At 42.5% G+C, this 11150-nt stretch overlaps 1 protein-coding gene across 7 annotated transcripts in view; it reads right to left on the bottom strand.

Annotated features, from left to right (window-relative positions):
• CSGALNACT1 (chondroitin sulfate N-acetylgalactosaminyltransferase 1) overlaps positions 1-5345 on the bottom strand; it is a 46827-nt gene extending 41482 nt beyond the window's left edge. For 2 of the 7 annotated variants that reach the window (XM_069782437.1, XM_069782410.1), the window contains exons 1-2: positions 4645-4996; positions 4101-4169 (exon numbers count right to left, since the gene is read on the bottom strand). The gene's annotated coding sequence lies outside the window, so the exon portion shown is untranslated. Of the gene's footprint in view, positions 1-4100; positions 4255-4644; positions 5001-5281 lie in introns of those variants that run through there. The other 5 variants (XM_069782428.1, XM_069782403.1, XR_011324473.1 and 2 more) reach the window with 4 other exon arrangements.
• Positions 5346-11150: the final 5805 nt, after the last annotated feature.

Raw genomic sequence — 11150 nt, forward strand, 5'->3', positions numbered from 1 at the left:
ATGATCTTTAAGGTCCCTTCCAACCCAAACCAGTCTATTATTCTATGAAGATCTCAACAACGTTTAATCTTAATGTACTCTTAAGACCACTCCCATTGGCTTTAATGGTGCTTGGCATGGAACAGAGTTAGCATATTACAATTTAGGCTAAAAACCATAAACCTGTTGATGATGAACCAGAAAACAGAATCCAGAACTGTAACTATTCTAAAACTGAGAAGCTAAGCTTGTGCCTTAAAAAAAACCCACCACTATTGCTTTCAGTATAAGGAAAAGTACCAGTTTTACAGAACTGAATATTACATTTCTTCCATAGGTTCTAGTAAAGGCAAGAAGCTGTGTGGTCTGGGTTGCCTTTGACAGTCTACAGAGGAGATGTAAATAATCCGCAATCCTCTCTGTCAGCCCATGTAGTTAAATGTAGTTAGAAGTTGTTGCACTGCTGACCCTTTAAAGCGTGGACTCAAAATTAGTACTTCTGTGAAAAAAGAAAAAAAAAACAACAAATGCAAAGTCTCTACAGCCTCATCATTGATTTCTCTGATGCTTTCCAGTCACTAGAAGCTTAACAACAGGCATCCATACAAAGAACATCACAATCAAGAATTCCAAACACAGTGCCTGGAAGACCAGCCTGCAGTGTCTGTGTTTCCTAATGAAGGTGTGAAACATCAAGACAGGCTTTCTGTACCCCTGAGCAGTTACTACCTATAGCTGTAGCCTAAATGACTAGTTAATGAACCAAAACAAGTGGAAACCTGCTATTAAGACCAGCCCTAACTTTGATGTTTTGCTGCAGCTGAGGTAGAACACAAGGAATAAAGTTTTTTCTGCTTGATCAACAGGCTCATGGCATTTCCCAAAGCAGATGCTGACAACTGCCATTGAGCTGGTCAAGCTCACTGGAGGCTCTGGGGGACATACAGTGTGTGGTATTTTTATCCAAGTCTTTATTCTCAAGTCTAAATGCAATTAAGTCACAATGAAAGGGTCCCACTCAATTACATGAATAAGCAAAACCACTGGGGTTCACTCAAGCCCTCCGGCAGCACGGCATTCTGCCAAAGGCCTCTCTTCAGACCGAGACATGACTTCAGACATGACTCCTTATTAGTAATATTATAACAGTGCTGAGAGGCCCTCACATGACTGCAGTCACACACTCAGTCTAAAATGCACACATGATGAGATAATCTGGGTGAAATATTTGTACCCTGAAGAGTTAAAAGAAAAGCAATTTGCCAAGTGCACTACAGATCCATTTCTCTCTAGCCCTTGGTCCTTAAACTCTTCAGTTTATGCCTCCCAAGTCTTCTATCTTGTCACCTGCTTCAGTGAGCCCATCCTTAAACAGTGACACACAGCTCTGTGCTATCTTCTGACAACCAACCTTCTGTCTCAGTGTCAGGAAAAAGCCAGTCAGAGCTCTGCACAACATTGAATATGTTAGTATTCTCACTGGTAGAGAATACAGCTCCTCCATGAAGACATTTTTTCTGAAGACTAAGTCCCAAAGGGAGGTGAAGAGATTTACTCCCTTTTTGACTAACAAGTCAAGTATAAGAAGGTAACGCATACATTAATAAAGATATCTTTCAATCTCTAATAATGAAATAATTAAAAATAATGATGGCACCTTGTCTGGATAGACACAAGAAAAGTAGGTTTTGGGATGAAAGACTAACACTGCACTATCTGAAAAATTTTGTAGAAAAGACTGAATAAGAAATGAGAGGCTCCTCAAGAATCAGAAAATGGCCTAAGGTATGCTTCCAAAGACATGGTGTGATGGAGCTTTCTCTCATCAGAGAGGTAACTAACTGATAGAGGCTTATGAACAGGCTTTTTCCAATAGATATGACCTGAAAGGTAAGCTATGTGCAAACAAGAAAATCTTGTCAGAAGAGGGTCAAATCAGTAGGATGGGGTAAAAACCTTTCTAATATAAGCTAGGTATAAATAGATAAAGCATTTTTGCCTTTTATTTTTTGTCTATGTCTTGCTTAAGTGTTTCTAAGTGTGTTGCCTATGTTAACTGTTACGAATAAAAGTTCTTCCTGCATTTCCTCTTAACTTGGCTTGAGCTGTGCATGATTTAGACTAACTAGACAACACCCAGCCTTTCCTTACTAAGGGCATAGCAACCCATAGGCAAGGTCATTAGGGTAATAAAACAAGCACCCAGTTAACCTGAGACTGTTCAGGGCATGCAAGGAGAAATACAAGAAGCCACAAGCTCTGCTACATTGGCTAGGTAGAAAGCTGGCACCACAAACATCAGGAGAAACAAATACCTTCCAGTAACCATTGGTAAGCAAGAAGGCTGGAATCTAGTAAGATATTGCAGCATATGCTTCAACTCCAAAGAGCACACCAAGGCACCCACATCATTTATTCTCCTTCGCCATTCATGCTTTCTGGCAAAGTAATGTCAGTAGAAATGTCAACACATCATGGTGTGTTACTCATGAGATTCCCTTTGAGAAGCAGGACTGACTACCTCACAAACTAGAGATCAGAAGGGAAGGAATGCAGCCCAATACACCCTTTGGCAGTGATGGTGGATCAGAGATGGTATCTAATTTGTTGAGAAAAGGGTCCAGGAAACCTGTTATATAAAGACCGCATTAGTTTATTATACTGCTTAATTTTAAGGTTTTTAAGGCACATTCAACTTGAGATAACTTCAACAGCAGGGAATAAGCTGCTTTTTTTTTTTTTTTTCACAGTAGAAAACAAGTTGCAGACATAAGTTGTGTATTTGCCCTGTGACAGGATATGCATTTATAACTCCCCAAAATAAGATGACAGAAAATTATAAGAAGATTTGGTGTGATGTTGATTAAAGAAAGTTAAGCCTCAATGGGTTTTAAAACCACCTTTTAATGAATTTATTAATTTGAGTATTACAAATGCTTATAGTAGTAAATATTTTTGCTCTATAAGATTAAAAATAGTTCACTGCAGCTTTGTAACTCTACCCTGTATCATTCCCTACCCCATCCCAAGTGAAAAGCTTCTCAACAAAGCACTAAAAGACACATCTCTTGAATGGAGCCAACACTATTTGGAATTCAAACAGCAAACAGTTTCAGAGATGTGAGGAGCCAAACAAGATAAATTTAGAACATTTTTCTAAATTAAAAATATTTCTGGACCTGCAGTAGAGCATGTCTGCCTTAAAACATGCTTCCCCTTATAAGAGAAGTCACAAAGATTCAGATGGATTGATTTAAATAAGAATAACATTATAGAAAACGTGTCAAAATCTTGAATTATATAAACTGTAACCTTGCTACAGAAAAGGGTAAAAGAAAAATTAATCTCCCTCGAATGGTAAATTCTTAAATTGCTTGAAAAGAAACATAAACAAGAAGTAGTATTTTCTAATTCCCCAGACACTAATCATAATTTACCGACAGTGGTATCCCATACAAATTCTATTTTCAATGCAGTTGCGTATGGCCAGTGTTGCAGTGACACCTTTCAGCTGTACTGATCCTCATAAATAATGATTCAACCTTTCAAAGGTATATACTTCCCATAACAGGCAGCATTAAGTGGAGAAGGAAATAAACAGTGTGATATGAATCATTATTTTTCTATTTCATTTTGGAGCGCTGTTAAAAAAAGCATACACCAAAAATGCACTGTATATGTTTGAAAACAATTCTACTCAAGTTAAACATTACCATAAAAGTCATCATCTTAAGGAAAGTGATTCACAGTGGAAACAATTTGTAACTCAGTTTTACAAAGTTTGCATAAGAATTGCCTACCCAGGGTAAGAAATCCACTCACTCACACACTTAATGTGATAATAATAGAGGAGAAAACCGAAGCAATTACAAAAATGATCTGTCATTCATCTAGGGTACACGAGCTAATAGAAACATGTAGATATGCACTAGATATTGCTGAAATAAAAATACAGGATTTTAAGCATCACAGACAAGGAACAGCTTTGTGACAAATATATTCACATTTTATCAACAAGAAAAACAAATAGCAACAGGATAATCTTAGTAACTACACATGGAAGAAATACTGCATCTACTTCATATTCTAATTTCAGAGATAGGGAAATAAGATTGCCTTACCTCAAATACAGCTTGAAGAGAGACATTAACAATATGTCTACATCCTTTCTTAGTTCCCTTGATAGCAATCTAAGAAGAAATACAAAATAGCAAATAACTATCTTCCCTGCAGACAGCCTGTGCCCAGGAGTAACATGCTTCCCAGTAAAGTGTGCTGAAAAGAAGTGAAAAAAATATTATAATTCAAAAAGACAATCCTTGCAAAATAAAAAGGCAAAAACTTTATACTTGAAATTCACAGTAAGGTTTATTGCATTTTGAGGAAGCAGACATTCTGGAATTAAATAGTATAGACATAACTGTGATGTCACCTCAATTCTCAATAAAATACTAATTCGGTATATTTGTCTACAAAAGAAAGATGGTAAATTCATCTGCGCAGGGCTCAGTCACTGAAGACCTGAAAAGATTCCTATTCCAGTAGTAGGCACACATGGGCTCACATGATACAACCTTGTTAACTTGCTTTTTCCTCCCAAACTACAGTGCTTGCTAAAGCTACACTCAAATGTTAAATGCTTTGGTCAAGAGTTCATCCACTGACCTGCAATGAAAGCCTTGTGTTCAGCTCCAACATTTTCTAACAGCAAACAAGAAAAAAATGGTTTCACAGAATGAACTGTTAAAAAAGAAAATCCTCACATAAGCTTTCCCCGAGGGGGAAGAAATATCCACAAGCTTTAAATTGGCCAGGCGGATTTAAGAGGAAGCAAAAAAAAAAAAAAAAAAAAAAAAAAACCAGCTCTTTCTGTTGCGTCAAAGAGCCCACTGTGCAATAGGAACAGTGAACAGAGTTGTTAAACTGGCAAGCTTTTGCTGAAGACAGCTTTTCAATATGCTCTCAGCATCGTCTCCCAGGGCTGGCTGGAGACAGTCCCACTCCTCTTGTATGAGCTATGCTCCTTCAAGAGGCAATCACTCTTAAGGACAGTTTCTATAAACACGCTGTTCAACTGGTTTTGCTGCACATGATGAGGGTAATTACATACATATACATATCTGCATTCACATATCAGAACTGCATGGTCTTGGGGAAAATGCAGGCATATTCAAACTAGTGATCATTACCTCAGCTTAAGAGCAGGATGCTATTGATGACTGACTGCCTGCTAAAACTCTGCTCTCTGCTTACACCATTCAGCATGCTGTTGGAAAGCAATTTTGAAAGGCACCGTACTTACAGAGGAAACCTCTAATGCAATTCCATTGGGATGTTGTAGTCCAAGCAGCACTCAGTGATTAAAGGAAATCAGTAGTCACATGCTGCTGACTAGCTTTGTGTTTAGTGCAGAGAGCTTGGATAGCCACCAGAGACTGTAGCTACAAAGGATGAGTTAACTGTCCCTCCCGGGAATGACCACTATATGGCTGAAGACATCTTCAGAGGCTGAAGCAGTGTACTTACTGTGAATAGAGCAAGGAAACCGAGCAACCTGATTTAACGTGAATAAAGCCATATTCATCACCACATACAGGGACTTACTACACAGATCTCTGCAAATGAGGAGACCACCCTGCATCCTTTTTACAAGCTGAGACCTAAGCAAAGGCATTCAGAGCACAGTTCGACCCACTCCAATCCATATCTGGTCAGCTGAATGCCTTCTGGGCTTCACTGCCTACAAAGGGAACCCACTATGGCTTTCTCAAAAGAAGGTTGCAGACGCCAATATTTTTTGAGATGAGTGCCACTCCGAGTGGCAAGGCAATGCACACCTGCAAGATGTGCACAGAAAGAACCTGCAAGGAAGAATGGAATTGGTAAGAGACAGGAATGAAAAAGGGGAAGTATAAACCGTGGAATGCACTTTTCGACGTGACTGCAGGATTAAAAGCAGGGAGAAACATATGCAGCTGGTTAATTTAGAATTTCTTTTCTATTTCTGCATCTTTCAGAGTTGCCACAGGGACATGATGAGCTTGAATACGTGGGAAGGCAGCAGGAGGAAAGGAGGTATATCCAGGAGATAAATTCTCCCTATCCATGTTCTTTCCCTACTAAGAAAACTTTTACAGGGAAAAATTATTTCTTTTACTGCTTCTCTTCAAATCCTTCCAGGTGAAAATGAATTTATCTCCTAAAAAGTCCTTTCATAAATGGCAGAATAAGTTTCTGGATAAAGTACACCCAATTTACAAGTGAAATATGGCATTTTCTAAGCTTTTAGCCCCATAAACTGAATGCAAGGTCCTATTTGTGCACCAAGCAGTGTGCTGCTCTATTATGCTCTCACCACACTGGACAACTCACTGTGTTCAAAGCTCCAGCTGTAGTGTCACTGGAGTCTTATGAGCATAGCTTTGGCCATATGAGAGTACGGTGATTAATAATTCTGTCCCTGCTGCGTGGAAGATAATTACAACCTGGTTCAGTTTCCCAGACCTAAAAGTTAGGCAAGTATTTTAACACATCTCATAACAATAACACCTGCTCATAAGACTACCTAAATGTTTCCCCCTATAAATGCTGACTCCCCACAGCTCATCACTGTCAAACTGCAGGCTGAGGGAAACTTGACACTTTTGCTCTTTGCTTGAAATGGATATTTGGTTTTATCTTAGGACCATAGAAGAACAGTTATTTGCACTTTGAGCAGGTGGCTGGACCAGATGATCTCCTGAGGTCCCTTTCAACCTAAATTATTTTGTGATTCTGTGAAAATGAGGTCAATTATTAAAAGCTGCCTTAGGCTATTACAGAAATGAAGTGGATTGTGGCCAGCTCCAGTGTTTTGAAGCCAGAATTTGGATTCAACTGTGAAGACTATAGACAAATCCAGAGTCTAAGATCTCCATTCTGTCATTTCATGAGAAACTACCAGATCTGCTGAAACGTGTGCATTTCTACTGACATTTCCACCTATGAGGTCATTAACAGATGCCATTCTATGGAGAGGGCTGTGTTGGATCTCACATATCCCATGCTGTTCCACTCTTGGATTCTCAACCTCCTTTTGTTTTTCCTTCTGGTCTGTCACCCAGATGTCCAATCTACTGTCCTTCAACTCCAAGGGACAAACAACACTTGGTCTCAGCCTCAAATTCTCAGTGGCTGCCAGCCCAGACAACTCAGCTGTAGAAATTACTCTGCACAAAGCCTAAGGACACAGAATTGGTATAAAAATCCACAAACCAACAAAACCTTCTACAAGATCACTAGTTTTTGTGTAGACCACACTGCTAGCTCAACATAGACTCTCTTCTCCAAGGCCTCACTCATAAGATACTGAGGTGATTGATCCTTTTCAGATCTTTTCAGTATCTATGCAAAGCTTTAGAAAAGAGAGCATTGTTATCCATGCCGGACAGCAACTCCTGGTCCCCAGGCCTAAGGAATGGCTAGCAAGTCAGGCTCACATCATGCAGCATAGCAGTTATCCTAACCTTTGCACCTCCACATCATGGACTGCTTTATCCCATACCACAAACCCCACTTACCTGCCCCTAGCACTTGTTAATACACCAGTGCTGTGCAAGTGATAACAGCCTATGGGACCAAGTCAGAAAAGCCAACACAGAATGGATGCTACCTGCTAGGATTATACCAATCCAGAAATTTAGAAGGTGGAGAATGACATTCAAAGACCTCTGCCACTGTTCAGTGCCAACCTAATGCATTCCAAACACTCTCTGTATTGGCTAGTCACAGCTGCCCTAATGCAGCCCCTCAGCTGTGGTGCAGATACAATCTGGTGCACTACAGCCAAGGTCTGCAATACTGCCTTTGCGTGCATCCTGCGTCTCTGTCCCTATGCTGCATCAACTATACTGCCTGAATCCACCACACGCATTATCTCTGTGTGGTGGGTTGACCCTGGCTGGATGCCAGGTGCCCACCAAAGCCGTTCTATCACTCCCCCTCCTCAACTGGACAGGGGAGAGAGAATGTAACAAAGAGCTTGTGGGTCAAGATAAGGACAGGAGAGGTCACTCACCAATTACCATCACGGGCAAAACAGACTCAGCTTGGGGAAAACTAACTCAATTTATTACAAATCAACCAGAGCAGGGTAATGAGAAATAAAACCAAACCTCGGAACACCTTCCCTCCACCCCTCCCTTCTTCCCGGGCACAACTTCACTCCCGGATTCTCTACCAAGCCCCCCACAGCGGCACAAGGGGGACGGGGAATGGGGTTTACGGTCAGTTCATCACACGTTATTTTCTGCCGCTTCATCCTCCTCAGGGGCAGGACTCATCACACTCTTGCCCTGCTCCAGTGTGGGGTCCCACCCATGGGAGACAGTCCTCCACGAACTTCTCCAATGTGGGTCCTTCCCACGGGCTGCAGTTCTTCACAAACTGCTCCAGCATGGGTCCTTTCCACGGCGTGCAGTCCTTCAGGAGCACACTGCTCCAGTGTGTGTCCCCCACGGGGTCACAAGTCCTGCCAGAAAACCTGCTCCGTGGGCTCCTCTCTCCACAGATCCGCAGGTCCTGCCAGGAGCCTGCTCCAGCGTGGGGTTCCCACAGGGTCACAGCCTCCTTCGGGAACCCACCTGCTCCACCGTGGACCTCCATGGACTACAGGGGGACAGCCTGCCTCACCATGGTCTTCACCACGGGCCGCAGGGGAATCTCTGCTCTGGTGCCTGGAGTACCTACCTCCTCCCCCTCCTTCTTCACTGACCTTGGTGTCCACAGGGTTGTTTCTCTTACATGTTCTCACTCCTCTCTCTGGCTGCCGTTTTTGTCTGTCCCAACCTTTTTTCCTTCTTAAAAATGTTATCACAGAGACGTTACCACTATCGCTGATTGGCTCGGCCTTGGCCGGCGGCGGGTCCGTCTTAGGGCGGCTGGTATAGGCTCTCTCAAACACAGGGGAAGCTTCCAGCAGCTTCTTACAGAAGCCACCCCTGTAACCCCCTCCCCCAAAACCTTGCCACACAAAGCCAATACACTCTGTTACTCAGAAGCCTTCCTCAAAACGGGACAACCTTCCCAGAATAAAATCAACCTTCACAGCATCAGATGACTAAACTGCCTTGAGGTCAATGCTGCCTATTTCCTGCCACAGAAAGTTACAAAGCCTCTTCCTGATAAACAAGGCTCACGTAGGCATTTCAGCTGGGTTCTGAATTCCTGCAGGAAGGAGGCTGTGTGCACTTCTAGTTGGCTGGCTAAAACATTGAGACCTTCAGGATGCCCTGCACTGTGGAAATCAAAACAGCACAATCTGTGCAAGAACTCAGGAAAGCCACTTTAGGTGGAGAGCAAGCTTCAGACCCTGACGTAACTAGCCCAGCCCCACCCCCACCTACAGGTTTGGCTCCTGAGTTGGGAGATGAGTACACAGTGGTTCAGGTTCAGTACAGTAACAGCTCTAAACAGAGCACATTGACCTGCTCGGCTAAAAACTTTAGTTTATGTTCCCAGCACCTTCAAATATTACTCCTGTCTCACCTGATAGAGACTCAGTACCCATATTCTCAAAAACCACAGTGCTCCCCTTCCTCTCATCCACAAATAAAACATAAGCAGTGTTTCCTGCTTTCTCACTGACATTACTTGCCCCAGGCCCCTGCAATTCTTTTGATCCTGCTACCTGTCCCATATCTATGAGATTATCACAGAGCAAACAGTTTCACTGCCTAAATCCAGGAGTCTGGCACCCTTGATGTAGAGTCCTCCGTTAGGTCTTCTTCCAGGCCTGAACACTCCTCAGGTGGCTCCTACCTCCATCTATGTCTCCTTCAGACTTCTGGCCTAGTGTTAAGTTATGCTGTAGTACGATGAAAAACTTGGACTCTCATCCCCTCCTTGCCTGGAGGGGCTGAGTAGACTGGCGAACAGGTGTAGCTTTACGAATAAATGCAGAGGCAAGGACTTGGCAAATCTCTGCAAGAGGCAGAAGAGTACTTAATTTGAAAAGAGATTATTCACAGCTTTAAATGAAACCAAAACACCCAAAGTGTCCAGCTAACAGAGTCACCACCCCAAGAAAAGAAAGAAAAAAAAAGGGGTGTTCCTAATTCACTGGTGGTATTCCCCTTTGCCTAGTGGCTTAAATACGGCTACATCTTGCTTTCAGGACACCTTGTCAAACTGGTTCAAAACCTGCCATCTCTCTGCCTAGCTGGTGACTTAGGGTTGATTCTGCACCAGAAATTTTGCAGGGACTCCTCACACATCCATTCCTCTTCAAAAGCAACTTCTGACAACCCACTGCCATCCATTTCACTCTTGTAGCATCCTGATCCTGGCCTCACAAGCAGCATAATGGGAGTGACAACCAGCCTGTCAGTCCTTGCTGGGCAGTTTCTGAAGAGACAGAATACACAACCTTGTTACCATATTCAGCTCCACAATGCAAAACTCTAAAAATTTATTTGTTTTTTTTAACTCAACTTTGGATGCATGCATCTGCACAAGTACACAGGGAAGAGCTCTGGGTAGACCTACACACCAGCCAGTGATTAACATTGCTGCATTTGTAGGGGATTGCAGGGCTGTGAAGTCATTTCTAAAGACCTGTGCCATCCTACAGCAGTTTGTAGATTTGATAGCAGGGGCAGGAGAGGAAGAAGAGGAGAAACCTGTTTTATAAGGGACAGCTGACTTTCTGCTGTGGCTTTGTCACCTCTCTGAATGGCAAATTAATCACATACTTTGTGCTCCTTCAAGTTGCAACTGACCAGTGTTACGGTCAGAGGCCTGAGAAAGGGGGCAATGAACAGGATTGTGTCGCAGCCAGCACGCACTGCTGGCTATTGATAGATAGGGTCAACCGCTTTCAGTGAGGCACTTGTGCAATAGTTGTTACTGCCATCATTTGTCATGGATCCCCAATTAGGATTTGTTAGTACAGCAGCAGGAAATCAAAACAGGACATGGAATAATGACAGTTCCAAGTTAGTCTGAACTCAGTCCCTTCCCTCAGAGGGCAGAGCCTTTGCAAGCACACCTCTTGCTAAGTCCACCAATTTTCACACAGCATCTCTCCCTGCAAGCACAGCCCAATGTTACGGCCACAGAGTGAAATCAAAGTAAGATTCCCACCAAAAGAGCATGGGAAGTTCCTCACATAGCATTGCTGCTGGTTTTAGAAT

This window comes from Haliaeetus albicilla, chromosome 1 (assembly GCF_947461875.1).
Source record: "Haliaeetus albicilla chromosome 1, bHalAlb1.1, whole genome shotgun sequence".
NCBI classification, from domain to species: domain Eukaryota; kingdom Metazoa; phylum Chordata; class Aves; order Accipitriformes; family Accipitridae; genus Haliaeetus; species Haliaeetus albicilla.